General features: G+C 36.7%; 1 pseudogene; it reads right to left on the reverse strand.

Moving 5' to 3' along the window:
- The window catches only part of LOC105421134 (bifunctional dihydroflavonol 4-reductase/flavanone 4-reductase-like), a 36490-nt pseudogene extending 21858 nt beyond the window's left edge, over positions 1 to 14632 (reverse strand).
- Positions 14633 to 27220: the final 12588 nt, after the last annotated feature.

Here is a 27220-nt window from a genome sequence, read left to right on the forward strand (position 1 = left end):
AATATATAAGTTTCCTCTTTCTATTATTCAAGAGGACTAAAAAACCCACAACGCCTCTTTATAAAAAAAATTATTTTACAAAAATTATAATATTAAATTATATTATGAAATACAACCCAGTATTTAACAAAACTAAAACACTTACAAATAGAGAACCCAATTGGAAAATCCAAATTTTGAGGGTGATAATGAGAGAAAGAATGGGCTCATCAACGACCGGTAAATGCGAGAGAAAAATAACGGGGGATGCCTAGGCATCCATGGATAGGAAAGCAGCTTATTTCACAATTTTTACCTTTTCCATAGATTTTTTTTTAGTTTGGATTGTAGTGAGTCCCATAATCCAATTTGGTCCCATAATCCATTTCAACTCAAGTGTAGTCCATAAATCCAAGCGTACTAATCAAGGGAAAAGCTCAAGATTTTTTATTTTTTATTTTTTTGTTTTTTATTATTTTAGTATAGTTTTTGAGTAAGGTTTCCACACTTCTATAATATATAAACAAGTAGGTGCTTGGGTGAATAAGAGATTTGAGAAGTGGGAGAGGATTGCATATGTTGTGAGCTGGAGGGATCATACTGTATGCGTACTTTATACCTCTGGACTGCATAATATAGGAATGCTGTCTAGCCCACATGAAACAATTTTCGATAACTTAACTTTGCAGAACCTATTAAACGTTCCCCAACCTGCACTGGAGCTACTACTAATGTAGAACACACGTATGCACCAATCCAAGTCATTTTTCATGTCAAGAAACAAGCCACTAACTTAAAACCTTGCCGAACTTATACCCAAGCTATTATTGAAAATAAGCATGCGCGAAGCAAAGTTTTGATGGAAGTATCTTACCATACATAAGTAATGTTTTACTCCCCATTAAACAACATCTTGTCCTTTTCAATTAATTTTCATTTCTTACCAATGTTCTAAGAATCAGACCAAACCGCTTGGTTTAGCTTATCAAAATTAATGAAACTAATTTTGACTAACTTTTTACCAAATGGATTAATCCCACCAAAGAAATTGACTAACTTTTTACCAAATGGATTAATCCCACCAAAGAACCCAGGAAGTGATATGACAGGTTGAACCTGCCAGTCCAATCTAGTCTTGATAGTAAGATAAATATATATGGGATTGTATATTATGAGATAATTTATACTTGGTACAAGGAAGTCACAAGTTTCTATAACCATCTAAGGTGAAATCTAGCAGCTTAGATGTGTTACCGAATTCAAGAAAATTTCTTTTGAACTTTGAGCCTGGTCTGTGGCATAAATGAAACCATAATTTCACATCTGATGTGCAAGATTAATTGTGAACTCTATGTACCAAAAATAAATGGTCTCATTATATATATTTCATATATATATTAGGTACGCCTTATTAAAATTCTTATGAGTTAACTATCAAAAAAGTATTGAAATAAATTTCATCTCAAATATGGATTCCCCAAAATCCCCTAGAAAGTGAAAGAAATGAAAAAAAAGATGACCTCAGGATCCTTTGGAGAAAAATCTACAGGAGTGGCGACATGAAAAACACCATGGCACCCGTTGATGGCTTCATCAAAGCTCCCCTCCTCACAAAGGTCTGCTTTCCAAAGTGTAAGTCTCTCATTCGCCTCCGGCAAATCAAGAAGAGGCTTTACCTTCTTTATATTTGCTAATAAACCTGTAATCGAGAAGAAAGCATATTATGAATGCAAATAGTAGCACAACCATAATCTCACAAAATGTATGCAACTATAGCTTGAATGTGTCACAAAGTTTGAGAAATTATTTCTTTGAACTTTGTACATGGTCAATAGAATAAATGCAACCACCTAATTTCACATCCAAAGGTCAAGATTAATTGTGACTACCTTGTACAAAAGATAAATGGTCTCATTGTATATTATATATATATATATATATATATATATATATATATATATATATAAAATTGTTTTATCAAAATATTTTGTTGGCACTAGTCCTTCATTGATATAATTTAGATCAGCCCCTGAATCTATTAAAGCTGATGTTTGAAATCTATAATCTTCTGCGAGTATGATAGTTACATGAACAAACCATTTTTGTATAATGATTTTATCCAAAAGGTTAACTGAAGGAGACTGTTCAGTTATCAAAAGTGGTTTATTTTCTGAGGTTTCTGGCGTATCTTCGGGTGGAGCAGGACTGTATGTAGTTACTAGATGATTAAATTCTGCTTCATTTGTGTCGAAATTGTGATTGGATAGATTTTGTAATTCTAGAATTTTAATTCTAGTTTTGAGTTGATGAACTTCTTTCTTGACTTCATTTATCTCTCTTTTTGTTTTGTGAGGTGTTGTTCACTGAATCTTTTCATAATCGAAGTAAAATTATATTGATCAGGTGTTTTATTAATAGGAGGTGTTTTTGCTTTAGTTTTAGCTTAGGTTATAAATTTGGTAATGACAGATCTTTTTTCTCTTGGATCTGTAATTTTTTCTATGAGATCTAAAATTAAATTATCTGCTTGTGTTAAACTATGAAGATTGTGTGAGGGGATAGGACAAGTACAAGTAGATTCGTCCATTAGATGAGGTGATTCTGACTGGGTAAAAGAGTCTGAAGAATCCGATGACTCTGTCCATATGAAATCATCATCATTGAGATTTCCTATGAGTGATTTATCCAAATCTGTGGTGGAGGAAGATGTATCATAATTGATAATATTATATAATTTTGATTTTACTGACTCATCTAATTGTAATGCATCTATTTTCTTTTTTAATTTACATTGATGTTTATAGTGGCCAAGTTTTCCACATTTATAACATACTGGTAATCTCTTTTGATTTTTTGTATTAGGAGAGAATTTCTTTATAAATTTTTGTTTAGACTTATTATATTTTTTATGTGTTTTATTAGTCTTATACTTTTCTTTTTTATATTTTTTCTTTTTCTTATGTAGCTTTTTAGGTTTATTTTTCCTATCTATATGATAACTGAATGGTTCACAAAAATCACCAAGTTCTTTACGCTTGGTAATTTACTGTTTATCCAGTTGTCTTTTAAGCTTAAGATCAGTACATAAAGCTAATCCTTCAGCACATATTTCTACTGATAATTCTCCAAGTGTATATGCAGAATATATAATAACTCCATTATGTTTCTTTCTAAGTCTTTCTTTGACATTTTCTGCAAATAAGTAAGGTAGACCAGTAATAAATTTTTCTTTCCAATGGTCTAGTTGACAATCTTCTCTTATGAGTAATCTCGAAAAGAATACATTCTTATACCACTTATAATGAGAGAGAGTAGGACATCTTAGGTTGGACAGCAGATCTTCTGATCGTGCTGCTAAGAGAGCTGTACTTCCTACAAAGTGAAGGGTAATGGTATATATGAGAGTGTTTACTGCATCGCTTTCGGTATATATTATTTCTTGATTTTGTTCATTCCTGGCTGTTCATTGTCTAGTATTGGTAAGGATTCTATTTTTTGTTTCATCATCAACATAGAAATCCTATCATCCTCTTAACCAGCCAGTAAATCCATTTACTATTGCTTTGGCAACCTCTTGATCAGGATTGCCAGCCATTTTATTAGCCGATGCAAACATAATCATATGTCTCATAACATCTAATATTTTTAGATCTGATAGACCATATATTATCCAATTGACAATTGATCTGCCTGAATAGGAAACAGCCTGTTGTATAGCATCTTCTTCCAGTTGTACATCAACAGGTGTAGGTCTCTTATAGTATGGTAAACGGTGATTGGTTTCCATGTTTTACCATAGGCTATTCTACTTAAATCATTAGTTAAGGTATCCATAAAAGCAGATTCTCTATTTTGTAATGTGTCATCGATCACTGGTTCCTCTTCTTGGAGCATTAAAGTCTCATGCTTAGGAATCTTCATTTTGCCTTTATCAGATGATTATGGATTATTGGGTAAAGGTATTGCACTACCGGGTATTGGTGTAGAAATACTGATTTTTGGGGAAGGAATTCCTTTGATATAAAATTGGGCTAATTTGGATATTAATTGATCCATAAGTGTTTTATTATCCTCGCCTAAATGGAATTTAGTTTTATTGAGTTCAGGAGGAGGTTTGAATAAAACAGCTTTAGGAATAGGAGGAGTTACTACCTTAGGTTGGGGAGTGACTAATCTTTATATTCGTTCTGCTTGTTTTCCTAATGACTGTATATATAGGTTCGTATAATTATTTTGTTCCACAATATGTGGAATTAGTTCATGTTTCTTTCCCATCTCCTTAGGTACAACCTTATAAGGTGTTGCAATAATGTCATATAGAGATTGTGGTGGTTCACCTTTTACAGGTGGACTTTTAATTCCTTTTAGGATAATACTTTTCTCAGGTGGGTGTGTACTAACAGTACTAGTTCCATCTATACTGATATGGGGTTTTTCTTCAATTGTTTGAATAACATTGAATTGGGGAATTTGAATATTTTACTGAGCACAGATTTCTTGTAACCAGATAAAGAATCCTTTTGTTTCTCTTTCTTTTTTCAGAAATTTATTGTATTTCTTATGAAATAATTCGACTAACCTGGGTTGAAATGTTTTTAGATACCATTCACTAATACCTTGACTTTCTGGGGCTAAATAATCTTGTTTTATATATTCCATATCTACTTTCTTCTTTTTTCTTTGTAATTTATATGTTAGATATTCCTCGATATCTATATCTTTTTCAACTTGTAATGTGAGTATCTGAATATTTGCGATGTCAGGTTCAGATGTATACGTGGGTATTACTACATGATCAGCTGTTCGTTTTACTCCTTGAAGTTGCAAATATGAAGATGTTGTTGGTTTTGATGGAGAAGGAAGGATTATAACTTCTGCCGTTGTATGACAAGATTTTCTTGTAGGAACTAATGGTTTCTTAATCCTTTTTCTATCTATATTTAAATCATTTTGTGTATGATTTTGAAATTTTATTTCAATATTTTCATCTTGATGTTCTATTATTTGACTGGGAATATTATTCATAGGTATTTCTCTTGGTTGGTTTTCATTTTGGATAGACCATGTTTGAGGTAGAATAATATCGGACCAAGTAATAGTTTTTGGAATAATAGTATTAGATTTTTCTATATTTGTTTGAAATAAAATAGTTTGATCTTTCTTATCTGATTGCATCATTATATTTGGACAAAGAGTATTCATCACTTTGTAGGATATATGATGTACTGTAGCTAAATTTTGAGATCCATGAGTCATATTAAATCCATGAGTTTTAAGAGTTATTGTTAATATATCTAGTATATTAGGGTCTGTTAATGAAACAGAAAAATTTGGAAAACAGTTAAAATAAATGGGTCCACTACAAAGACTGTATTCAACCATGCCTAGGAGTGAGTCCGAAAACTTATTGTGCCTCGTATCTCTTAGGCATACGAGCACTGAGTTGTTTAAACCTAAACGTGTTAAAGGTTTTATGGCTATTTGTATTAACTCAATGTGTAAATACTTATAATTATTTTCTTTATGTTTTTCAATTATTTTTTTAGACAACAGTTGGAAGTCTTCTTGATTTTGAGTTACTGATAGACTTTCCTCTATTGTTTTAATAGCATATCTAAGTTTGAATTTAAATGTTCATTTTTGATAAATATCTTTGATAGGTACTTTGGGAATATTCCAATTTTGTATGTGTTTTTCAACATCATTTATTATTATCTCTTCCTTATTTTTAACTCTTAAGGTTTGAGGTTGAGTTACTGTATTACCTTTAATATTCCTAATTAAATTTGCCATCTGTAGGTTGCGGATAATGACAATCTGGGCGATCAAGGGTTCAGCGTGTTCCCCTAAGCGGCTCTTCCTAGCCTTGGCGGGTACTTTGCTTAGACTTCTTTCGTCTCTTGCCTTAACTCTCGGACCAACTTTCTTAGATGTAAATTTAGTTAGGTTTCTATAGTAATACTGTAACTTAGACTCTTAATATTATAACTTAGACTCTTACACAGTTTCACTGTTTGGCACTGATACCAAAACGCGCCAAAATCTGCAGTGAATTCTTTTGCTGATATGTTAGAGGAGGTATGTGAATATTATGCTATTATACTTTACTATTTCTTGTAAAATACAATAATAGTTTAAACAGAAAAGGAGTATGCAGATAAATGGAATGATAGATATATCTATTACTAACCACTGTGTGTGGTTGTGATTTCCTATTGTTATGTTAAACACAAGTTTAAATTGCATAATAATCAAACCATCATCAAGACTGTATACATTAATAATTCTGACTGTATACAACGTTTATACAGATATTTATGAAAGGAAAAGCATACTTACATGAAAGAAAAAGCACACTTACAAAACACAAAAACACACTTACAATGTGCAAATACGGTAACTGGAAAAGAGTTTCCAGTGCTGAGGACAATATGAAGGAAGTGAAGGAAAATTGCAATCGCACATACTGGAAATATAAGAAGAAGGGAGAAGATAGAACCTGGGATTTAGAGTAAAATATGAGACCTGGAGAACATAAGCTATGAGGTCAGGATAGCTGTTGCAGTAGGTGCAAGAAGGCAGAGTGGCAGAGCAGAGTCTGGGAGAGAGAGAGAGACCAGAGCAGAGTTTGGGAGCGAGAGAGAGAGCAGAGCAGATGAGAGAAGTCTGCGCGAGAGAAAGAACATGAGAGAAGAGAAGCTCCTGAGCGACCTACTCCTTTGGAAGTAGGAGACTGCCTTTTATAGGTGAAGAGAGGTGCCTTCGTAGCGAAGGTAAGGCAAAGGAAAAGGGGGTAGGAAGAGACATAAAGCAAAAGGACAAGAAAAAACAAAAGGAAAAAGAAAAGGAATCTTCTTTTCGTCGGGAGTAAGGACAAAACAGCATCTGGGAATAGTAGCTCTTTTGTCGTCACGTGTCGATGGCTTTGTCGTTTCCTGTGGCTACAATAACTTGTTTGTTTTTATCTGTCGGTGGGAACATGAGATTGTCAGTGGCACAGTATCATTTTGTCTTCTTATGGAGTGGCTATAGTAAATCTTGTCGGCTGCAGTTCTGATATGGAGTAGCTATAGTAAATCTTGTCGGTGAGAATAGTGCAGCATAGTGTCAAGGTCTTGGCTGCATTCATTTGGATCTTCCTCTTCTTCTTCAGGATCAATTTCTTCAAGTGGGAAGTATCTATTGGTACAAGCTGGTGATGGTTGTACGGTCTCTTCTAATGAGACTTGCTTTCTTCCTGCTTCTGGAAAAATCTCCCTCATTTGTTGTTCAAGGGTTTTTTTTGAAGCATTAGGATTTGTTTGCAACATATTTCGTAAGTATATGGGAAAATCAAAGGAAGTGTTGGCACTATTATATCCTGTTGGATTGGGATTGTATATAGGTTTTTGTGGAGGGATGCGTTTTGGAACTATGGTTGTGGGGTCCATACTGAAGATGTCCCACCACTTGATGGAAATCGTTTTGCCAAGTCTAGAAATATAAGTATGGTTGGCTGTATTATTCACAGAGATCAAATATTCCCACTTCATGATCCATGGGATTTGATATAATGTAACAAAGTAAATGTGAGGGTTTGTATTAATATCAATATTGTTAAAGACAGCAAACTGCTCCTGTGCTTTTTGAAACGTAGGAGGTAAAATCTCAGTGGTTGATCCCCAGATTAAAAACCAATTTTTAAACCAACTTGGGAATCTTTAAAAAATTGGTAGCCTAAATTGAATATACCAGCTATGAGCATAATTTGGGTTTTGATAATAAAATATTTTAAGTCAAGCTTCTATGTATTCGGCATATTTATAATATTTGTAAGAAAAATCATTATTGTTTAACTTTTTTCCCTGATTGGGATTGCAACCCCACTCCTCATAGGAAAGCAACTTCTTAATTTGCATTTTAGAGTATGCAATTACTCTTGTATTCTGTTGGTAATAATGGACAACATAGATATACCCTGTTTTCATGAGAATGGCCTCATAGTATTCACGAGTTTTTACTCCATTGATAGGATTCAAATGGTTTATGAGGTATAAAGGAGCAAGTTTAGCGGGATCCCTATTGGTATGGTGGTCCTCTATGGTAATATCCATAAGAAATGCTCTTTCGATAAAGGAAGATCGAGGAATATTAGGCCTTTGGGTCGGCCGTGATTTAGCAGAAGAAAAGGCTGGAGTAGATGTATTAGTTTCTGGATAAGTGATTTGATGAATGGGTGAAATGGAACGTGAAAGGGTTGCCAAAGGCGGAGCTTCTCCTTCAATAGGTATTATTTCCAGTGGGCATTTCTCATTGCGGGAAGAGTTGCTACGAGTGCCCATAAGAGTAGGTGGATTGGACAAAGTATTATGTGTATTAGCTGTAAATTCTTCCTTTTGATTGAGTCCCATGGGTATGCATTTCTAAATAAAATTTTGTCTAACTGGCCTTATACTTTATATGTATTCTTGGTCAACTGAAAACAAAAGAACTAAAACATATGAAACATGAAATTTGCCGCTGTGCTTTTGAATCATCTTATGTATAGACAGTGGAAACAAGTAATTACAGAGCATGCCATAAAAGTTTGATTCAATTATTCAAAGCAAATGCACTAAAAAAATAAAACAAAAAACTAAGAAACAAAATCTATCCAAAGTGCTTAAATCATAGTTCAAAAATTAAATCAAAATAAACATTAAAATCAAGAAATAATACACTTATTGTTTTCTATTGCAATTGGATTATTTAATGCCTTGACAAAGATAAGATAATATGCTACAAATTTTAGAAATTTGTTAAAAAAGGAAACAAATATCTATGGGTATGAATAATGGCATAAATAGGGGAATTATACATTCTGTTACTAATAATACGTAATTTCTCATTGATTATTGAGATCGATCAATGTAATGTTTAGAAAATATTTTGGTCATAAATTATTTTATTAATGCTTAATTGCGATACATTTTTATTTACACATTTACTTTACAACAATTATACTGTATTTTTCATGGATACAAGGACTGAGTATGAATAAATGAATTGATACATTTTTATTTACACATTTACCCTATAATAATTATCTTGTATTTTTCATAGATACCAGGAATGAGTATGAATAATTGAATTTAGTATCACATAATAATTTTTTTTATTGATATCTATGTTGGTAATCCTATAAGGTGTATATTGTTGGGTTTATGTGGCCTTTAAAGGCCTTATGAGTGTGTAATAAAAAATATTTATTATAGTGGAACATAAACTCAGTGAGAGTGTGGTCCCTCGAGGACCATATTAAGCAAATGATGTTTGCTGATACCGGACTATGTTTGACGATCTAGGCCAGTTGTTTGGAAAAGCCAAGGTACCTGGGCATAAAAAATAAACCGAGAAAGGTTTTTGGGTTAGCTCTTGATGAGGTCGGAGCTTATACCTAGATGAGTGAGTCGAGGGACTGTGTGACCCTTGTGTATGATGGTAGGCCTATAGAGACGGGGGCCAAAATCTCATCCATGTTACATCACACAGCATGCATATAGATAGATCGATCGAGAAAGCCAGATATCCACCTTTGGGTAAACCGTATGCATATGCAAGAGATACCCTTATCGGCCATAGAGCTACGGTCACATTAGGTCGTGGTGACCTTGACTTATCTCTAGGGGAGGACCTATAATCCATGGACTGAGATTGCGACTTCTTGGCTCATCGTCTAGACTTTGGTGACCCGCTAATGAGCTCATGCTGGGACTGTGGGTCATGAGAAATACTTGGTCGGTTAGATAAAGCAAGTGTGGTTTGTAGTCCATAGTTGAAGGTGGAGTATCCCGTGATCGTTAATAGAATTCCTGAACCACATGAATCTACTTTCTATCATATTAATTTAATTATGTTCATTTTATTATAGAAATGATTTTAGATTTATTACTTGAATTTTTATGAATATTTTAATATTTTATTTATGATTTTTGGAATTATAAATATGAAGGTATTGATTTTATAAATTATATAAAATTCAAATAATGTTTAAATAAAATTTTAAAATATTTATAAAATTTTCATTGGGGCCCATAGTGCACGTGGGCCCACCATGTGGCAAATGGGTGGGGGCCCTCATATGCCACATATGGGTGGCATGGCCCACCCATTGCTCCCTTTGTTATTACTTTGATATCAAGTTTTGTAATTTTTGGAAAGTCCATCTTATAAGCATATGGTCAAATATTGTTTGGGAAATATTGACCATATCTTATCTTGATTATTGAAGGAATATCTTGACTTGATATTATTGAAATATTCTTATGGAAAATATGAGATGGATTATGCAATTTTATAGAATGCAAGATATTTTAATAGATTTAACTTATTTAAATATATTGATTGGAAAAATGGTTTAAGGAAATGGGAATAATGTTTCATGCACATTCCATAATGTTGATGGTCCATCTATGGAATGGATGGCTCAGATATCTTACCCCACACATCTCCTGGATCAACAGTCTATATTCAATCTCAAGAAAACGGCAAACTATAAGAAACCTTAAAGAAACCCTAGACTTAAATTTTACTATAAATAGGAGTGCTCTCCCCCCATCTCTACACAACTCTTTCTCTCCCATAAACTCTCTCTCTCTCTTCCTTAGGGGCCACGCCCCTCTCTCTCTACTCTTTGATTTTCTCTCTCTCTCTCTCTCCTAAAAAGACCTTAAGGGGCATGCCCCAACATAGGGACTCTCTCTCTCTCATGATCTAATCTAAGCGTTAGGAAAATTAGGGTTTGAGCTTAATTATTTTGGAGTTAGGGTTTTGTAGAGATTTAAGGGTGGTTACTTAGTTTGGCCGAAATTGGCTTTCCCGATTCGAGATTGAAGCTAGACCGCTGATCCCCGCGCCATTGGATGTGGTGACTCGGTGTAAAGTGCAAAAAACCTGGTTGAGGTAATCTTCGGCATCTTTTCTTTAATTTGTTTGTTATTTTATTTTATATTCTCAAGCACAATATTAGGTTGTATGAATGACATCAAGTACTTGAGATTTATTTTATTGATGCGTTATTTAGTTTTAGAATTTCTATTGTTTGTAATAAGACCATCTGTGAGTGATCTTGTTGCCAAAATTATAAAGAGTGATGTATTATTATAAAAAAAAAAATTGTATTTCCATGGCAAAAGATCACATAGGTCTTTCTTTCATATATTTGTTATGCTATTAATTTTAAATGATATTATTAACTAGGGATTGTATACTACGAGACCATTTATTTTTTGTTCAAGGAGGTCACAATCACTATTAGCTATTAGACATGAAATTCAATAGATGAAAGTATGTTACAATATTCCAAAATTTTTGTTTTGGATGTTTTTTCTAGAATTCAGTGGCGAAGGCATGCCCTACCCGTTTTTTCAAATAGATTAGGAGATAGCTTTTTGAATTTTATTAGTGGGTAGTGTTAGTGGTGGGAATGGAAAAGGTAGGCTTTAAAAAGAGAAACCAACAATCTTATTTACATTTTTAGAGAAGAAAAGAGAGATGATTATGAATGTGAAGGTAGGGTTAGTGAGAGAAAATAGGGAAAAGAGACAAAAAATTATGAATGTTTGTTTTTTTATTTTTTTGTAAGAGTCAATAATAAGGGAATTTTCATCATAAATACAATTGAAAAAGTACCCTGGGTCACTAATAAAAAAAGTATTTTTGCACAATAGATGTGAGAGACTTTTCAACAAGGTGTTTCGGTAAATTTCCCTATATATTATTGGATAAAATCAACAATTAATATACTCTAATATTGTCTTGAGGTAATTTTTTATTTTATTATTAGTTAATAAAAAAAACTTAATCATCATTATCATTATCACATAATTCATGCCTATCTCATTAATTATCTTTTAATAAGCTATATTTATGTAATGTTATAAATTTATCCACAATTATTTCCTTCTATCAATATGATATAAATTTTTTATTATGAAAGTATTCATCTATTGTTATCTTAGTTGAGATTTTATAAAGTTCGTAGGGCCTGCTTACTAGTTAGCTAAATGTGCGGGTTGAGTGCTCATCTGGGACATTATAAGTTGAGTGATTTACATATAGACCCTAAAGTTTTTTTGAAAAATACGAAATGCTATGTTTATAGGTAGAAATCACAAAGAAGGTTGGTCAGTTGTCTTTTATTTTTCAATTTTTTCAAAATTGCCCTGCAGTCTAAGGATAGAATACTCGGTTTGAATATTATTTTTTTTAGTTTTTTCATCAATCGGGTAATGCCCCAAAGCTTTAGAGTAGTTCCCTAGTAACAAAAAGACTAAAAAATATATTAAAATTAAAATTTGGTCCTCAGATGTCCTCGGACAGAGGGATAGTTTTTTATTTTTTTTTAAAAAAAAGGTTGACTGACATTCTTTGTAATTTCCACCTATAAATAGAGCATTACGTATTTTTTAAAAAAACTTTAAGGTCCGTACATAATTTAAAAGGTTAAAAGAATGATTGGTGTTATACGTCCAACCTTTTATATAGTAAAGGGGCAGAGTTGCTGCGTTGTTTTCATCGGGTGAGAGAGAGTTTTATTAAGTGAGAGGTAAACATCTTTACAAGCTTTTCCCCAACACTTTTTGGTTTTTGATTGGAGGCTTGCAGAGAAGTCATCCTTTATTTCAAATGCCCCAATTAGACCTTATGGATCGTAAGTTTGAAGTAAAATTTGAAAGAGGAAAAGAAATTTTAATGGATATCCGGCCTACAAATGTGTGGATATAGAAAGGAAAAGAAATTTTAAGTCCTAAAAATAGTATAAGAAGTCGTATGATCTTTATGTTTTCAAGATTCTCAAGTGCATATAAATCTACTCTACTCACATCGCATTTCGAAATTTGAAATTCATTAATTCAGGTTGAACATGTATTTTCAGGCTATTGTAAGGTATCCGAAATCAGAACTACATCTAGGTAGCAAAATTTAGAGTTGCGCCTTACTTGTATAGTATAAGGTAAGCACCAAGGTTTAAAAAAACCATTTGGTGTCTTAGATTGGCTACTCTACAAACCGTGTTGGATTGGTGGATTAGTTACTCGGATCGGAGAATCAGCCGGTCTCAGTCTAAAAATAATTCTAAAAATTTTCTATAATTTCTCAAAAATCTAGCTTTCTAGTTTTTTTTTTTAAAAAATATAAAATAAAAGTGACAATTGCATTATAACTTTTCATTACTGCATAAAAAATATGTAAATATTGAGAACCTGTCTGAGAGTTTGTTATCTATTAAATTCGTTCTATAGTCAAAATCAAGTTAAAACTGCAACTTAAGGCAATAAAATGGATCTCTCTAGTTCAATTTACTTTTTATTTTTTATTAATTTAGTACTTTTTTTGGGTAGGTATAACCGTAGGAGTTTTGGTTTTTAAAAAAAGCTATATGAAAACAATTTTAGTGGAATAGGTTGTTAATAAAGAGAAAGAAGGGTTGTTAATAGAGAGAGGGTGAGAGAGAAAAAAGATTTAATGGAATAGGTTGTTAGGGAGAGAGAGAGCGAGAGATTTAAGAAAAAGGTGGGTTAATTTTGCATTAAAAATTAATTTATTTATGGTAGTTGAACTTAAATGTGACCATTTATTTTCCATTTAACGTAAGCTACTATTATAAAGCATCCATATTAAAGATGGATGCAAATAGGTGGTCCTTCTAAAAACATTTGTAAATAACGACCCAAATATTTTTTTTATATAGTTATTATTTCTATTTTTTAATTTTGCAATTTTTATTTTTTCATATTCATGATCTCCATGTTAATGATTATATATTATCTGAAATCTAGGAACAAATTATATTTTAAAAAAATATTTATTGCCATGCCCGCATTTCTACATTATGCAGGCTGGCCGCATAGAAACCGTATCCTAAAAGAAAACATGTTTGAAAAATTAAAGAAAAGCATGAAAGGATTCCAAATAGCAATTTTTTAAAAAACATTTATTAAAAAATAACATAAACAAGTATTCTGACAAAACATGTCGGAGAACCTGTATGGACCAGCCCAGAACCAGTGCAAAACCATTTTGAACAGGCCGGTTCTAAAAGGGACAAGCCGGTTCCCGATATATTATGGGTACCAGATCGCCTCACACGATTTCTTCTTTGAATCGAGAGATTCCGATCCAAATCGCCGATTTTTAAAACATTGGTAAACAGCTTCTACAAACATGACCCACTAAGAGATTGCAAGGAACAAGTTTTAGGTGTATTCTCATTCTTGTATCTTCAACCCTCTCTCTATTCATTTAATTGAAGGCAATGGGCAGCGAACGGGATGAAAACCAACAAATGATACATAAATGAAATGAAATAAAAAACTTTACCATAAAGACATGCAAGGGAGATGAAAAATAAAACAGTAAGAAGAGAGAGAGGAATGGAGAATTACTTGCGGAAGGTGGCCCGGACGGAGTAGCCCTCCCCAAGAAGCGGCTTCACCAGCCATGATCCCACGAGCCCAGCCGCTCCCATTACACACGCACTGCCCTTCTCCTGAGCCATCTCTCTCTTTCTACCCCTCCCCCTCTCTCTCACTCTTTACGTCTTCTCTCTCTTTCCCCCTCTACGGGATATGAAATGCGAGATTAAAATTGGGATTTTCCTGGCGATTACAGTTTAGTCCGTGCTATTGGGCCTTAAAATGATGGAGATTTAGATAAGTGGAGTTGGGTAAAGGTTCTTACTTTATGCACCAACCACGAAAACTACTCAAACTTTTTTTTTTTCGAAAAAAATATCACAATAGTTTTAAAATCGATTTCATGGAGCGTTTTGAAACATGACCATTTCTGATCCGGATCACCAAATAGGTGAAAATCGGCCTGAACCTCCTACCCCACCGCCCTCTCCATTTTATATTTTCTTTTCTTTTTAAAACTTATTTAATATTTCTTTAAGTCCTCTCTAAGTCCTTGGTGTAAACCTCTATTTTAGTTTTTATTTTATTTATTTTTAATATTTTTCTAGTTCATTGATTCATATCAATCCAACCTAATCTAGGTCACTAACGCAGGGATCTGACACGAATATGTGGGTGAACAATCCACTTCTGTGATCCAAGTTTTAAAACATTGATTTCATGGTATCTACCGTCAAAATTGTTTCAAGTTGCATTAAGAAATTATAAAAAATATGTCATAATACCTCCTAACCCCATTCCAATTTCTTCCATTTACTTTATTCATAAGAATGCCATAAATGAATTCTCTTATTTTTCTCCAGGTCTTTTCCATTTCACCAATGCCATATACAAATTTCTTGGGGGAATGATTTCATGCAACGGTTGTATAGTAATATAATGTAACAACCTTCAAAAACCATGATAGTGCCATTTGTTTGATCCCATTTTTTAAAGGTACACTCTTTTTATTTTATTGAACACTCACAAAAAAACAAAATTTGAAAATGCATTCTAGAAAGTGTTTATTAGCCCAATCAATATAAGCCATCCATTTTGTTGCAATTCTTAGATCTAGACCTTAGAAGGATTCTTCTCTTTTTGAAATTTTTAGATAGCTTTATTATAATTAGACAAATAATGTTTAAAAATAAATAAAAAAAAAGTTTTGAATTCGTAAAGGCCTAGATCTTGAAATTCAAAAAATGGACGGTGTAGAATCAATATTGGAGGGGACTCATTTTAACCATATCTATGATGCATATTGAATTTTATTTTTAAAAATATCTATTGGGATGAAGAGAGAGTATGTACAATTTTTGGGGTCATACAAATGCTATAAACATAATTTTCTAGAAATGTGGTTGCATTATATTATTATACAGCTGTTGCATGTATTCTTTCCCCAATGCCTTGAGGTTGTAACGGGCCGGTGGTTTAGTTTTCTTTTTGGCCACATATCAAGAGGCCCCATAGCTTTCATGAACAAATAATAATTGAAGGGTGAGGTTTGTATAACATGTCAAACTTATACTATTGAAGTAAGGTGGACCTTAAAACTATGCTGAAAATACAGTTTTGGTGTCGCAAAGCCTTGCGATGATATGAAAACCAATTGTTGCCCTTAATTATTAAATTTAAAGTTCAAGAAATGTTGACGATCAAATAGTTCTATAAACACTTGAAAATCTTTAAATGGACGGTCCAGATAATATCTTAGAAGATTAACTATTTTTAGGACTAGAAATCCCTTTTGTTTGATGTTTATGAATCTAAAGGTCGAGATGATAGATTTGAGGGGTTTCCAATATAAAAACAGCCAGTGGGTTTTTTAAGTACACCTTACTCATACAATATAAGGTTAACACTTATATAAAATTCTTCCATAATTGAAATAGCTATTTCTTCTATCTAGCAAATAAAAGCGGATGACAGTTGTTTTATTCAACGAAGATGGGTCTCTTGTATATTGTTTCATAATACAAATATCGTTGTTTCGTACAACGAAGAAAGGTCTTTATATTTACTATTTATTTATTCAAATCATTAAAGTTTTCAACCCATTGATTGTGAAATATGGTATTTATGTCAAATCGCCGCTACAAATATGTATATGTTTAAAGTGTGGTTTGTATAACGTTATCACCTTAAACAATTAAAAAAAGGGGCATCTTTAAATTTTGTTATAAGATTCAATTATATTGTTGAAAATTTCTAGAATGGCATGAGAAGCTGTTTTTATCTTTAGTTATAAAATTTTCAATACGAAAAATGATATAGAACCCCACATTCGAGCAATAAGGGTTAAGACGTTAAAAGATCCTCGATGAAGTCTAATGAGAGTGAAGATGTTAAAAGCTTATTTGAATCCAATACATGTCATGACCCCCAAAAGCTACTCGGCTTGGTCCAATTTGAGTGATGACCCTAAAAGCCATCCCTCCTCTTTTATCCCCGATTCTTCAAACCTTCTTCTCTCGCAACACCTCTTTCATAGCTCACTCTTGAATGCCTAGATTTCGAGGCCCTCGATGAGGAGCTAAGACAACGCAATACCAACTGACGACATCGAAAACAGATGAGAAAGATGGTGGCTCAAAAGGTTGGCTTCTTAAACATTGGTGATGCCATGGCCTTTGCCAATAAGAAGAAGCCATTCCCTCATTTGATGAGCTGACAGAGTGCTTCCGAAACCCAAAGTCGAAAAAGTCTCATTGGCCTGTCAAGAAAGATTGGAAAGAAATTGTAAGAAAAGGCTCCTCTTCTCATGAAGCATGCCATATGGTACGAATTATTGTGGGGAGGAGAATGGCGGAAGTTGACCAAGTTGAGCTAAGATCGTGAATAAAACTCCAACCTCCTCAAAGGCCAAAGTAGCCAAGACTCTTGAAATACTCTGCTCCGCGACCTGTCCCTTACCAAATCCACCATCCATCCAATTTAAGTACTAAAATCCATCGTCCACCTTGCTTAAATACCTAGGTCCACCACCTCTATTTCAATAACCTGGACCACCCATTCCCGCAAAGTACCTTATTTTGCCAACACCACTCCCGACTGTGCAACCTAGCCAGCCTTCTCCTATTCTACCCATGGGCATAACCAAGTCTTCCGTAAGCGGAGTGGCACCACCACCTCCTGTACCCTCAAGCCCTATGGTAAACCCAAGAGAACTTGACCTAGATGAGGAGAAGGTCAAATACGATGTGGTTGGGCATATAAGAAGACTTCCAACCATATTGAGCGTCTATAATGCTCTCATGTTATCAAGATACTTCTGCATGGCCTTAATTCAAGATCTCTTGCAACCAGAGGTGGAATGAATTGAAGTAGACCCAACAATCCCTAACAATTGCATGGAAATTACATTCTCATATGATGATCTTCAGTTGGGGTAAAAGTTTCACAATCAATCCTTATTTGTGATTGGCAAGTTGCATGCTCACTCGGTCAATCGGATCATGCTTTTTGGAGATTCTATAGTGAATCTCATTCCTAAGAGGATCCTCACTTGCATAGGGTTGGGGGTCAAGCATTTGAAACCCTCGTACCTCTTGGTCTAGGGATTCAACAAGTCAGGGGAAAGACCAGCTGAAAGCGTTCACCTTTGCCTAAGAATTCGCCATCTGAACACTTATGCCCAATTCCACGTGATCAATAATGATACTACTTCCTATACTGCTTGGTCGTTCTTGGCTATATGATCATGGGATGGTTCCATCCACACTCCAACAATGTTTCAAATACAACCAACATGGAAGGCAGCACATGGTCTATGTTGTCAAGAGACCATTTCCCACCACTGAATCATATTATACAGATGCCAAGTACTACTTTACGAATGCAATGCGAGTCCAAGAGCAAGTGCCATTTGCAGTAGTTTCACCAAACCACACCATGAGGAAGATTGACAATTCCCCCCATGATGATGTTAAAGATGTGGCAAGATTGTTCATAAATATGTTTAAAAAAGAGGAGAGATGTGGCAAAACAATCCCCTTGACCCCGATTGATGTAAGCATACCTTACTCCCCTTTGGAGGTGTTGCGTCAGTATCACAAAGGGAAAATGTCCACTCGTCATCTCCAAGTGTTACCCCCTATGGTGGCCCAAACAGAGCAGGTCGAGGAGTATGATGAGATAGCCATCACATTGAGGAGGACAGGACTGCCTGACAAGGTGTCAATTGCCAGAAAACCAAAGACCTGAATTGATGTGGATACCATGATGGAAAGAAATGCCGCTTCTCATCTTTCTCATGACAACCAAAAGATCCTACACATTCCAATCCTCTTATTTCAAGAAGATGATGCTCATCGTGCCGTGGTTGACCTTACCTCCAAAAAAGTCTCACATGTCTAAATCCATTTGAGGGAGGGAGATATTGCTTGCCTTTCCCCTAGCGTTAGCTATTCTCATGACTGCTAAATGATCTTGGACATCCCAATCCCTTTGTTGGAAAAAGATGTTGCTCCCCATGCTATTGAGGTCAACCCTCCACCTCCCACCAAAGTCTTCACTGACATCTAGCTCCTCAACTTGTAAAGAAAGAGAAAATTAGTATCCCCGAGTTGGGGAAGGAAATTCTCCCTGATGTTCATTGCCTCTAATCCCTTTCTCGGATTTGTCCCTTAGTATCGAAAACTCGTTAAGACAGAGTCCTCTCAAAGCTCAACATTTGCAGACACAACAGCCCCTCAAAAGTGGGATCTTTACAGTCGCCAAGCCCATCAGATCATGAGAAAGATGGACTACGAGCCTTCCACTGATCAAGGGTTGAAAATTGGTGAAGGCATGGTGGCACCCTTTGCAGTCTTGAGTCCACCGCGAGGCAGCACTCTGGTAAGCCAGGCCTTGGTTACATGGGCCCCACTTACCTACCTCCCCGACCATCTATGGCTGATCAGACAACCCATGTGGTAGCATCTCAAGACCTGCCACCTCTTCCTTGTGAACCCTTGGTTGTTGAAGAGATCTTTTCCCAAGCCACTCGAGAGGCAAATGTTCCCCATGGTTCTCAAGAAACTTAGACCTTGGAGAAGAAACAGGATGAAGAAGAGCTGTCAATCATCGACCAAAAGATGGAGCTGCTTGAGATAACCCATGAACCATCTGACCCCCTACCCTCTGATGAGGAAGAGATAGAAGAAGCTCCTAGAGTGTTGAAAGATGGAGGTCAGGCTACTGCCGATGACTTGGAGGAGATAAACCTGGGTGATGAAACTGACCTGAGGTTGATCTTCATTTTAGTAGTCATAATGCCTAAAGAGAAATAAAAGCATGTCAGCTTCCTTCGAGCCAATCGAGATGTCTTTATATGGCATTATCATTAGATGCCCGGTCTTGATCCCCAAGTTACAGTACATAGGCTCGGGATAGACCCATGTTTTAAACCCGTAAAGCAAAAGTCGAGGAGATTCTGAACCTAGCTCAAGACACTGATCGATGATGAGATGAACAAACTCAAGGCAGCTGGCTTCATCAAGGAAGTCAAATATCCAAAATGGCTATCCATTGTTGTTCCAGTCAAGAAGATGAATGGACAAATTTGCGTATTCATAGACTTTCACATTCAAAAGATGACTTGCCACTTCCCTTCACCGAAACTCTAATTGACTAGATGGCCAATTGCCAAGTCTTCTCCTTCATGGATGGTTATTCAAGGTATAACCAGATAAGAATCAATCTTGAAGATGAGGAAGCTATAGCCTTCTTTCCCAAGGGGGCTATTATTATGAACTCAAGAATTTGGGAACCTATCAGCGAGCCATGAGCACTGTTCGAAGACATGCTACATGAAGAAGTGGAAAGCTACGTGGATGATTCTTTGATCAAATAGGGCAAAAATAGCACCCATATACAAGGTCTTTGAATAATTTCATCTCTATCTGCTTAAGATGAATCCATTCAAGTATGCCTCTAACATGCGATTTGGAAAGTTCCTGGGATTCATTGTCAAATATCATGGCTTGGAAATCAAGCCTATTAAAATCAAGGCTATACAAGAGATTCCATCTCCTTGAAATCTTATAGAGCTTAGGTCTCTCCATGGTAAGCTTGCATACATGAGAAGATTTATCTGTAATCTCTCAAGTCGATGCAAACCCTTTGCTCGCCTGCTAAAGAAAGACATGCCCTTCGAATGGGATGTAGTGTGTCAAGTAGCCTTCGAGAGCATTAAACCATATCTTCTAAACCCACTTCTTCTATCTGCCCCTATCCCTGGGAAATCTCTCATTTTGTATATGAAGGCTCTTGATGAGTCACTTGGTGCTTTGCTCACACAAAACAATCTAGAGGAAAAGAGAACCTTATACTACCTCAGCTAAAGGATACATTAAGCCAAAGGGAATTATTCTCCAATTGAAAAGATGTATCAGGTCATGAAATTGATGTGCAAAAGCTTTGACATTATTTGTCAGCACACTCAGTCCATCTTATTTTACTAGTTGATCCTATTAAGTTTCTCATGATGCATCATTGTCTATCGGGTCGTCTTGTGAAATTGTCACTACTCTATCATAACCTATGTGCCTCAAAAAGCTATCAAAGGCTAAACATTTGTAGACTTCTTAGATGCACACCCCTCTCCAAGCAGATTCTCCCCTATCAGATGGTCTCCCAAATGAAAAAGTGCTTTACGTCGAACTCCCATTTGATTGGAAGATGCACTTTGATGGAGCCTTCCAAGCAGAGCGTAGAGCTGCCGGAGTCGTGTTCTCGACTCCCTCCTTCAAAAGGTGGAATGTCACAACATGGCAGAGTATCATAAACTCATTATAAGCCTGGATATTGCCTCTTATATGGAGATAAAATGCCTAGCCATCTTTGGAGACTCTGAAATGGTGGTGCGACAACTCAAAGGGATATATGATGTGAAAAGAAAACTTCAAACCATATTACAACACTGCCAAATCCTAGATGGCGGAACTTGAGGAAGTCTCCCTCGAGCACATTCTACCAAGACTCAACTCCTAGGCAGATGTGCTCACTAAGCTACATCCAGATATCAATGAAAGCAACTGTATCAATATGGGTAGTCAAATGGAGACACATCAAGCTTGTGGATGGACTCGACTGTGACGATGAGCGATGGTTATTCCCGGAATGCCCACCATACCCATTTGTGGCGATGTGTGCAGCCAAAGACACCCTCAAAGCCTCAAACAATCCTCAAATACCTCGTTGTAGACACCCTATTTTTAAAATTGGTAAATTTTATGATATTCTTGAACCTTTAAGACCACACTATCCTAGTAAATCTCTAGACCATTGTAAGGACCACAAATTTCTGGACTTAGACACTCACAGCAGTAGAGAGAAGGAAGCACGCGCTCGACGCTAAGGAAGAAGGCTAACGCTGCATGCATAAGGCTATCGCCGCGTGTTAAATTGTCTTAGCGCCGTCTGTGTAAATTGGCTTAGTGCCGTCTGTGCATCGCCACACATGCAAGAGGCTAATGCCGCGTGCAAACTGGACTAATTCCGTGCATGAATGGATCAAGGCCATGCGTGACATGGGGCAACGCCGTGTGTGTATTAGAGGAACGCCGCATGTGTATAAGAGCTTAGCACCATTTGTAATGAAGAGCTAGAAATGAGAGGAAGTCAGTGCCACGCGTGAAGATAGGGATGACCATCACCGTTTTTTGAAGAGGTCTAACGCTGGTTGTGAAGAGGGAGAAAGAAAGGCATCACCATGAGTGTAGTGCAATTTAGAGCCTTGCCGCGAGTGTAGAACCGTGTGTGGTTGGTCAAAGTTGTACAACTGTCAGCCCCGCCCCATACCTGTCAGCGCCATGCACGGCTAACGTCAGACACAGTGAACCCCTCCTACCCATGGGTACTTAAGCCCCACTCTTCTTCACCCCTCTGCCATTTTCTCATTTCCCTTCTTCTTTTCCCAACTTTCTCTCTCTAGAGCCCGAGTGTGAACCCACCCCCCCCCCTTTTTTTTACTATTGCTGTTGGGAAGCCCTGCCAAGGAAGTTGAAGTGGCCTGTGTGTGTGGAGTTTAGAAGCACCGTGACCATCAGGTAAGTGAGTCTAGCTTTTATGCATCAATAAAATTGTATGAATTTATGCTAAGTGTTGAAAGTGGGGGAAAATGCTAGGATGAAATGTATGAGTATGAATGCATTGTGATGAGCTTGAAATTTCAGATGGTATGATCGATTGAGCCCTATATATTACTCTATTTGTAGTGGAAATTTGTGAAGTAGTTCACTTATGGGATTAGTTTAATATGAACTTTGTTTTGCATCTAGATTTTCTTTGGCTTATGCAGTATTGAATGTCCTTAAATGTATGCTAAGCATGAGGATGAGAATTTTCAGAACTGCGACTGTTCTTGCATCGCATTCTTTTGTAATCAAACAATATCCAAATGAGCTCAAAGATATAATTGTCTATTCTAATCGTGCTTATTTCACCATTTCAAAATTGTGTATGGATTAAGAGATACGCCCCAAAATATGGGGGTGCGTCACTACCACAGTTGCAGGAGTTCCAGCAATTGTCACTCACTTTGTACTGAGTTTTGAACCATGAAACATTGTCCAAATGTATTCAAACCACCACCATTTGAAATATTTGTGAGTGATCATGTTGACACCATGTGGAAATTCTCTATGGATTGTGAGCTACGTCCCAAAATGTGAGAGTAATTCACTTTTAACAGTGGTAGGAAATCCCAGCTACCATCATCCATTTTGTACGAAGCTTTTAACCTACCTAATGATTTCTAAATGCTCTCAAACTACAGACATTTTAAAGATATGTGTGTAAGCCTAGAGTTGCATGTTTTGATCTTTTTGAGATTCTCCCTAGATTGGGAGTTATGCCTTCGAGAAGGGGGGCTACATCACTGTTACATAACATGGAGATTTTCAGATTTGTGCATGTTTTAGAAATAAATGGTTTTTAACTCAAACTCTATTCAAATGCGTTCAATTCACTTTCAGATGAGCCTTAAGTGAGTTTATTTCAAAATCCACTTTTGAACTACATTAAAGCTTTCCACTGTGTGAAGATAATGCTCTTTTCCTATGAGGACGTCATAGTTGTGGATGAAATGAAATTACATTCACTTCGCTGTATGTTAGTGGGTAGTTTGGCCCTAGTTATTGTTATTGTGGAACACTTGTACTAGTGGGCCCTGATACCCCAAACCGAAGTGTAATAATTTTAGAAGAATTTTATAGAGTGGATCTTCAGAATATGAGATTTGGTTATTAACTTGATGTCTTCATGTATTTAGATTTATGGTTTTAGTTATTTTTCCATGGCTTGCTTTGTTTATCACATTATTGACGCAATGAGCGCACTTTGACTTGAGTGGCATTCGCTACCTCTGGATCACGAACCCACGCTCGATCATCCTCCATCGAGTACAAGCAAGGGGGTCGGGGGTGGGGTTGCGACAGATATGTTATCAGAGCAACCAAGATAGGTTTCTAGGCTTAGGGAGCTTTACGAGTGCCCTTAGAGTGGTTTAGGGTAGAGTGGTGACTGGGTGTTCCTGTGACTAGGTTGAAGATGCCGAGAGCTCATGACTACTATGCGAGTTCCAATGACTATAACACTGAGGCCATCAGTGGATTTTTTAGAACTCTGAGGTATGACCCAATTAATGAAAAAGTCGATGCCTGCCCTATCCACCCCTATCCCAGAACATAATGATAGTAACCTGATAGAGAGGTTTAAGAGGCTATCACCCCCAACTTTCTTAAGGCAGGGAAGTGTAGCGAAAGCAGAGAGATGGCTAATGCAAGTGGAAAAAATCTTTGCAGTTCTATAGTACTCTGATGAGCAGAAGTTGAGACTAGGTTCCTTCATGTTAGAAGGGGACGTCAAACATTGGTGGCGTTCGGTCCAGCAGGCCTAGGAAGAGGATGCAATAGTACGTACTTGGGAAGGATTTTTAGAAGTCTTCAATGACAAATATTTCCCTGAATCAATAAAGAAGAGGAAGGAGGTTTAATTCATAGAGTTACAACAAGAGAATCTAACCGTTGATCAGTATGTGGCCAAATTTTCAGAATTATCTAGATACGTGCCCCATATCGTCAACACGGGGGCTAGGAAGGCAAGCAAGTTTGAGAGAGGTTTGCTGACCGACATCAGAGGGAGATTTTTGTCGGCCAATCTTAAGGCCTTCTCTCAATTGGTGGACTTGGCTAGGAAGGTGGAAAAACACTGTGATGAATATCGACCTAGGAAATTGAAGAGAAGGACAAGACCTCCGCTCCCTGGGGGTCCATGAGAAAAGGAAAGCCAGAGGAATGACAAGACCCAAGAGACCTCCCAAGGTGACGTCAAGCAGAGACAGCTTATGCATTGTACCTCTTATGTGACCTCTTATGTGAAGTAGGGCCATGTGGCTTTCATGTGTTGGTTAAAGACAAAAGCATATTACAAGTGTGGCAAGTCGAGCCACCTAATTAGAGACTGTCCAACATTGAAGAACGAGCCCAAACCCATGGGGAAGGGGTTAAGGCCTCGACTTCGGAGAACTAGAATGTGTTTTGATTGTAGTGTGAAATCTAAAATGTTGTTGGACCATGTTTCCTCTCACTATGATTGTAACACCATATTTTGTCACATAGAATAGAATTTGAAATTTTATTGTTTGACTTTGCTTAAATTGTGTGTGACTGATTGGGGATCCTATAGAGATCCTTTAGTATGATAACTGTGTGGAACTTTACTTGAGGGGTATACCCTATCCCTTTTAGTTGAGGGCTAATATGTGCCATGTTATAGAAGTACTAAGTACTGTATGATATGATCTGTATGGCCAAATGGTGTAATGAATGGAATGTGAGTACGAAACAAGGTGTGAATGTAGCGAGTGCTACATGGTCTCTTGGGCATGCTTTGAGCATATTGCATGACCCTAGTTGATTGTACTGAGGTTCTTGCTTTGAGCGTATTACAGGGCCTGACTTTGTGATTCTGAGGTGCCTACTTTGGGCGTATTGTAGGGCCTAATTATGTGATTGATACTAATAGGGTGCCTGCTTTGAGTGTATTGCAGAACCTGATATTGTGATTGTAATGAGGTGCCTACTTTGAGCGTATTGTAGGGCTTAACTATGTATTGATATTGATAGGGTACCTGCTTTGAGCGTATTGCATGACTTGATATTGTGATTGTATTAAGGTGCCTACTTTGAGCGTATTGTAGGGCCTAACTTTGTGATTTATATTGATAGGGTGCCTGCGTTGAGCGTATTGCAGAACCTGATATTGTGATTGTACTGAGGTGCCTACTTTGAGCTTATTGTAGGGCCCAACTACGTGACTGACACTGATAGGATGCCTGCCTTGAGCATATTGCAGGACTTGATATTGTGATTGTATTGAGGTGCCTACTTTGAGCGTATTGTAAGTCCTAACAATGTGATTGATACTGATAGGGTGCCTGCTTTGAGTGTATTGTAGGACCTGATACTGTTATTGTATTGAGGTGCCTACTTTGAGCGTATTGTAGGGCCCAACTATGTGATTGACACTGATAAGGTGCATACCTTTAGCGTATTGTAAGACTTGATATTGTGATTGTACGGAGGTGCCTACCTTGAGCATATTGTAAGGCCTGACTTTGTGATTGATACTGACAGAAATCCTGCTCTTAGCTTGTAACAAGGCTTGACCTTATGATTGATAGTAGTGAGGTGCCTGCTTTGGGCGCATTGCAGGGCCCAGTTTTGTGACTGTGATTCTGTGGTGTGTGTTTTGAGTGTATTACATGAATGATGCTTGTAAGGTGCCACTTTGTGAGTATTGCCAAACCTTATTTAGAGACTGATACTGATAGTCAGTTGGTAGTGGCTGAATTGGTTGAGATTGACGAAAGTTGAATGGCTTGATTTGATTTATGTGTGTAATATTGACTGGTTGGGTTAATGAGGTGTTTGAATTACTAAGGTATCTAAATGGTTGGTGCATGACACTGTGTGTGAAATGTGAAAGACTATGAGATGCTGAAGATAAGACTTTAGACAGTTGGATGAGATAGTAGTCGATGTGGGGGTTCCCTCCCCTGATTGTTGGATTTCGTATGTATGATTTTGGGGACAAAATCCTTTTTAAGGGGGGAAATAACATAAGGACCAGTAATTTCTAGACTTAGATAGTCACGGTAGTAGAGACAAGGAAGCAAGTGCCCTATGCTAAGGAAGAAGACTAACGTTGCGTGCATAAGGCTATTGCCGAATGTGAAATTGTCGTAGTACCGTCTGTGTAAATTGGCCTAGCGCCGTATGTGCATCACCACAGATGCAAGAGGCTAACGCCGCATGCGAACTGGACTAACTCCGCTCATGAATGGATCAACATCGTGCATGACAGGGGGCAACACCGTGTGTGTATTGAAGGAACGCGTCACATGTATAAGAGCTTAGCACCATATATGATGAAGAGGCAGAAATGAGATGAAGTTAGCGTCGCGCGTGAAGATATGGATGAGCATCACCGTCTGTGGAAGAGGCCTAATGCCAACGGTGAAGAGAGAGAAGGAAAGGCATCGCCGTGAGTGTCGCGCCGTGTGTACTAGGTCAAACTTGTACAACTATCAGCGCCGTGCCATAACTGTCAGCGCCGTGCACGACCATAGTCAACCACAGTGAACCCGACCTACCCACGGGTACTTAAGCCCCACTCTTCTTTACCCCTCTGCCATTTGCTCATCTCCCTTCTTCTTCTCCCAATTTTCTCTCTCTGGAGCTCGAGTATGAACCCTCACTTTTTTTGCTACTGCCGTTGGGGAGCTTAGTTAGGTGCCTGGATCTCGCCCTCTGGATCCTTTGGGGATCGGGCGGCAC

This window comes from Amborella trichopoda, chromosome 7 (assembly GCF_054954075.1).
Source record: "Amborella trichopoda isolate Santa Cruz 75 chromosome 7, AtrichopodaSantaCruz75HAP2 v2.0, whole genome shotgun sequence".
NCBI lineage: Eukaryota > Viridiplantae > Streptophyta > Magnoliopsida > Amborellales > Amborellaceae > Amborella > Amborella trichopoda.